This window comes from Suncus etruscus, chromosome 10 (assembly GCF_024139225.1).
Source record: "Suncus etruscus isolate mSunEtr1 chromosome 10, mSunEtr1.pri.cur, whole genome shotgun sequence".
Classification (NCBI taxonomy): Eukaryota; Metazoa; Chordata; class Mammalia; order Eulipotyphla; family Soricidae; genus Suncus; species Suncus etruscus.
In genome coordinates, this window is record NC_064857.1 from 32,414,417 (window position 1) to 32,420,980 (window position 6,564).

The following is a 6,564-nucleotide window of genomic DNA, read 5'->3' on the forward strand; positions in this document are numbered from 1 at the left end:
TCCAACCCAGTACAGACCCGGTTTGATTCTTGGCATCCCATATGGTCCCCTAGTCTCTCAGAAGCAATTTCTGAGCACAGAGCCAGGAGTAATCCCTGAGCACCACCGGGTGTGACCCCTCCCTACACACACACACAATATATATATATATATATATATATATATATATATATATATATATATATATACACACACACACACATATATATATAAATTGATATATATATAAATTGATTTCCAAATATGTGATTTCAGATTAAATTAATACAAAAAAATGACTCCACTATATCACTGAACATCTCATTCATTGACACGTAGGAATCCCTCATTTGGCTTCATTTTAAACAAATTCATATGCAAATTTATGCTTATTTTGAGATGACCATTATAAAAATATTATTGCTCTACAATATGAACATGTTCACAGTTGTTTTATTACTTTAATTTTATAAATAAAAACATGTACAGGCTTTAACCATAACTCTTACAACCTGCTAAGCATGAAATATTTTTTTCCAGGAGTATTCCCTGAGCATTGTTGAGTGTGAAAAGAAAAAAAAGAAAGGAAAGAAGAAAAAGAAGAAAGAAAGAGAGAGAAAGAAGAGAGAAAGAAAGAAGAAAGAAAAATAAGAAAGAAGAAAGAAAGAAAAAATAAAAATAAGTAAAAATTAGGAAACAATGCCAGTGGGTTAAAAATAAAAAAATAACTTTTTCCTTATTTTCAAGTTGAATTTCATAAAAAATACATAGGGTAGAAAGCATTCTTTTTTTTAAATACCTCTATTTGTTTCTTGGGACTTCACCTGAATATACTTGGTGTTTTCTCTAGGTTTTGTGCTCTGATGGATTGTTCCCTGTGGTGCTTGGCAGAACATAGAGTCTAAGGGATCAAGCATGAGTTTCTAGGCATGAAAAACAAAGAACTTAGATCATTACGTTATCATCCTAGCCAAAACCATCATAAAATTTTCACCTGGGCCAAAGAAACGGCACAGTTGGTAAAACTAATCTGTTTGATTCTTGATTGGCAGCCTTGACTTCCCAAACCCTAATAGGAGTAAATCCTGAGACCACTAAGTGCTACCCTCCTCCAAAATTGACATTATGCTCAAAATTATACAAATTAAAAGGAATGCAAATAATAAAAGTAATACAAATTTCTTTGAAATAATTTGCATGCTTTTTTGTCTAGGGGAATGGAATTGAAATTTTTGGTGATAATGATTGTCGTCTGGGAGCCACTTTCAGGCGTGTCCTTTGCTTTTCAATATTTTTTTTTACCTTGTTTCATAACATTTTGGAAAACCTTTGTTTTCCAAGATTTTTCTTTCAAATGTCAAAGCTTGGTTTCTTAAAATTGTAAGCAATCTATTTCCTCCACTCTTCTATTTATGAGATGTTTCCCAAATAAGACTTTGATTATAATAGATTATGATATTCTTTTCTCTCAGGAATCTTATCCTCAATTCCAATCTCTGCCCCAATTAAAAAAAAAAAAAACATTTGGTTGTTATTTCTAAGTCAACGCATGTTTCTGCAGACAAACTTTTTCTTTTAAAAAATGAATTATTCTAGTTCTTATGTCTCCAATTTTTAGGTCAAAGGTGAAGAACGTAAAAGGACTTATGGTAACTTTTTTTTGCAATTTAATGCACAGTTTTATTAATTATATTTATAAATGTCTCTAAAACTTGAGCCTTATGTCCTTTCCATATTTAACACAAACTGATAGGATTTCAGTGAAATTATATCATTCTCACTAGAAATATTCACAAATCTAAACACTGTGTGATCTTTGGGGGAGATCCTTTATGGCCTTTTCTGTATAACCTGCTACTTAAATGCTTGCTTAAGTACTGAATGAAATCTCAGTCCCTAATTCCTTATGCCTTTAAAGAAATTATGCTGTCTTGATATAGCAGCTTCTTTATTTCTTTTAAACAAAAGGTTCTTTCTTATATTGACTACATGCTGAAAATCATCCTCCTACACAGACCCTGTGCACTTGGTTCTGCCGAAATCTATCACATTCCTTCAGTGATTAATGACACAATCCAGGACTAAGTAAAAACAGTTTCACTTTTCTTGATGGTTAAAATAGAATTAAAAGGTAGAGAAGTGCAGAATTCCTTCCTTCTTTCCCCCATAAATGTATTGTTGAGATATTGATCTACTTTTCCTTCAGTGAATGCTCTCAATTCCCAAAATGTACAATTTGACATAAACACACCACTGCCTTTTCTGAGTATATGCTGCAAACAGATCATGGAATTTATCCACTTCTACATGATCTGTATGTGAACCTTATGGTTTGATTATTCCTGTTCTTTTGCAGACTTCATATGCAGAATTGTGTGTGTGACATTTGACGATATTATTCTTTGGGGGTGGTGAAGAAATGGTGAATTTTCTCAAAGTTTGAGAGTCAGTCAAGTTGATAATGGGACCACCAGCCAGGACTTTAATGCTAGAGTCTGAGCATATGATGCTTCTCTGGCCCTGAAATGCTAGAGACCAAAACAACACACCAGAAGTCCTTGACTGCTTCCAGAGTTATCCCTTGTAATGCTCAGGTCAGGTGGTGCCAGAAAGTGAAGACTGGTGCAGATAATTTAGAACCAGGCATGTATCCTAATGTCTGGACTATCTCCCAATTCCCTGAGGAATATTATTTTCATTATATACACCTTATGATTTTGTGCTTTTTTAAATAATTTTTGTATTGAGACCAATGTGACTAACAAGTTGTTCACAGCTATATTTAAGGTACATAGTGACAGTGAATTAGGACAATTTCCACCACCAGTATTGATCTCCCTTCATCATTGTTCCCAGCATGATTCCCATAACTCCACCCTTGGCCCCCTGGACTGCTAGTGTAATACGTTCCTTTTGTTTATAGCTTGTTGCAGTTTGTGTCTCTTGATTCTATTGTTGTTGACTTTGGGTTGGGTATTTAGGTCTGACCATTTTTTATTTTATGGCTTTTACTTTGGGGATGCTTTGGCTTGTCAATACTTAGGAACAAACAGGGCCACGCCAAATAATGCTTAGGGGTCATGCAGTTCAGGGATGTAACCAAAACTTTATCATTGGAGTAATCTCTCAGACCACTAATACTATTTTTATGAAGTTAATTACTATTTTATGGTGAATGATTAAATTAATTAACTATATATAATAGATACCTCGAGTGCAATTCAACTTAAATTCTTAAGTACTACCACCCATTGAAATACTTACATTTTGCTAGTATTTCTAATTGCTTCTGTCCACATATAATTTTCCATTTATTATCATTATATCGTAAAGATTTTATTTGTATACTCTTGATTCAAGTAGATAGAGCCAATATGGTTGCACTTCATTTCTCTCTCTTCTTTGCTCTCCTTCTTCAGTGTCTCTTAATCTCTCTCTCTCTTGCTCTCTCTGCAAAGTCATCATGCTAGTTGCCAAACTATATCTATATTGAGATTTTTCTTCATCCAATCTCACCAAGAAACAAAAATTCATTTCAAGTGAATCTTTCATATCATTTATCTTGAGTACTTTTTCCTAGAGACTCAAACACAGCAGTTGCTCCCATGTATTTTCTCAATCAAATCACTGCTCTAGGGCAACTCATTATTTCATACTTGAACTACATTTTGGGTAGGACAGAGAGATAGAACAGCAGGTAGCATGTTTGTTTTGCATGTGGCTGAGCTAGGAGTAGCATCTTATTATCACTAGGTGTGGGCTCAAAATAAAACAAACGAACAAACAAGACCCACATCTGCTGCCATGTCTGCTCATCTGCCAGATCCATTGACTTTATTATCAAATGAAATATAAATCAAGCATCCAAAAATGGTACACCAGCCTTGAGGCTGAAAACTGGAACGTTCTTTGGAGGAAAGTAAAGTCAAGTCTCTATCCTACTGAAGCTTCTGCAGTTGCACCTACAACCCACAGTTGCTGCCACACTAATGGTCCAATTTCATCATTTTACCACTGATCTCTGTGGATGCCCAACCTACTAAAATCTCATGTGTGCCTCCATTTGGGCTGAGATTTCTAGGGCTTTGTTGAAGTGAGTGTGGGCAGCCTCCCTCCTCCAACCCTTCCCATTTCTTTCTATTTCCAGAAGCTCTAGCAGCTATAGCCCCAAGTTCTGCACAGTTGCAGCTACGTCAGCCACAAAACCTGGAAATCCTGAACACCTCCAAATGTTTCAATTTGACAGCCCAATAAGAGAACACAAAATTAGATGTCAAAGTAGCGCAGAAACCACCCAAGGTTGACAAACAAAATCAGCAACTAACAAAAAACAGCTTAGTAAATCTTCAATGACTTAATGACCCCATTGTAAGTTATAATTTTCACAAAATTTATTTTGCTGTAGGTTTTCTTTTTTTGAGAATTCTATTATCACTTAGTTGTAGACTAGCAATATAAAGTAAATTATTTCATAGCTTCTAGGAGGACATACATAGGAATGGGAGGGAATCCGAGATAAAGGTGAAGAGAATTTAACACTGGTGATAGGATTGATGCTGGAACAAAGAATGGAAGAAACTAATGTATATAAACTATTATGTAAATGATATGGTATTTATTATAATAAAAAATTAAAAATAAATACAAAAATTTTCCTCCAGTTATTTTATAATGGTAACTTGGAGGCAAAGAATAAGTGTATTTTTAAGAAATTACCATAATATAAATTCTGCAATAAAATTTTCATATGATGGGGCTGGAGAAATAGCATGGAGTTAAGGCGTTTGCCTTTCATGCAGAAGGTCGGTGGTTCGAATCCCGGTCATCCCAAATGGTCCCCCGAGCCTGCCAGGGGCGATTTCTGAGCATAGAGCCAGGAGTAAATCTGAGTGCTGTGGGTGTGACCCAAAAAAATTATTTTTCATATGATTGCTTAAAAAATAAAAATCTACATTTTCTTCTTTCTAGCTCTATTCCTTTATTCCCATCCTTTATCTTTCTAAAACATACTCTTAATATTTATGACCTGTTTCAAATTTGGGTTATCTATTGAAAGCTCACATTCATCTAATTATTGCTTTATATACCTCTTGATTTAATTTTCATTCATAATAAATCTTTAATTAGTTTTTTTTTACCTGAGGAATCCTTTGTTTAAAAATGAACAATAAAAAAATCAAAATTATTAAGGTAAAGTCTTTAAAATAAAATAGAAACTATTCCTTTCAACCTCTTTATCATGCCACCACATCTCTACAGATTATAGCTATTGCTTTAAATCAATAGCACATTTTGAAGATTAACAAACAGATCAAAATTGGTAAGATCTTCCCTTATGATTCAGTCGTTTCCAAATCTTAATTTATCTAATCAGCCTTCTTAGAAATAATTGGTTCTAAGTTTCATATATCATATATTCTTAAACAAAGAAATATTTTCTTTTCTGAAAATCTTTTTAATAGAGGAAGTAATAAAAGATAGTTTCAGAGCTGGATACATGTTTTAAATGCAGTAGGCCTAGGTTCTATCCTTGTCCTCACACTGTATACCCAAATAGTATCAGGAACAAGTCTCAATCCCAGAGCCAGAGTAGTCCCTCCTCACAGCTCTAGGCTTCCCCAAATTAAAGAAATAAAGTGGAAAATTTTGAAAATGTCAATAATCATCACTTAGATACATCTGTTTTGGTTGTGTAATTGGTACTCATGAAATTTTCCCATGACTAGATTTTATCTGTACTGTAATCTACCTAGTTCTTACATTACTACATTACACTCCTTTATGGCAGTCAGCTTATTTTTGAACAATTTATTTACTTTCTGTGTATATTATTTATTGTGGGGAAGTATTCCCATCCCAGAGCCTGATTTGTTGGTGATCTTTATTTACCCATTTGCATTAAATAATTGGGTTTATTTCCAGCTTTTTAGACCTTTATCTTAATTGAAATAAGTCTAGCTAGTAGGCAGTATTTTAGTGCACAGAACTTTGAAAAGTCTAAAAGTCAGAATCCAATATAGCTTCCACAATACTTGAAATAGGTTGTTATTGTATGACTGAAGCTCAATCAGGAACAGCTTTCTAACAGAATATCACAGTGATTCAATCTTTTTTTTTAGGGGAGAGTTCTAACGTAGTCCCCAACTACCATAAAATGTGCAGTAGAGTTTCCCACATTTGGGGAAATCACAGGGGTCAGCACACCCAGAGTGCAATGGGTGAGCTTCACCCCGAGGAAACTACCTTTCTTCCTGATCGTGGTATCTCCCCTGCCAGGTAAGTATAGTAAATCAATTAAAAAATTTTTTTTAAAAATACAAATTTTGCAGTCCAAAAAAATAAATGTTTTCTTACTTTCTCTTTCCCTCCCTAAATTCATATAGTATGAAGAGTTTTTTTTTTTTTATTCATGAGAATTAGGGGCCAGAGCAGTGGTGCAAGTGGTAAGGCATCTGCCTTGCGTGCACTAGCCTAGGACAGACCTCGGTTTGATGCCCTGGCGTCCCATATGGTCCCTCAAGCCAGAAGCGATTTATGAGCACATAGCCAGGAGTTACCCTTGAGGGTAAGCAGGTGTGATCGAAA

General features: G+C 34.5%; 1 non-coding gene across 1 annotated transcript; it reads right to left on the minus strand.

Annotated features, from left to right (window-relative positions):
- Nucleotides 1-6,095: 6,095 nt before the first annotated feature.
- LOC126021210 (U1 spliceosomal RNA) lies at nt 6,096-6,263 on the minus strand. Its single transcript, XR_007499811.1, has one exon. It is a non-coding gene; the product is annotated as a U1 spliceosomal RNA (small nuclear RNA).
- Nucleotides 6,264-6,564: the final 301 nt, after the last annotated feature.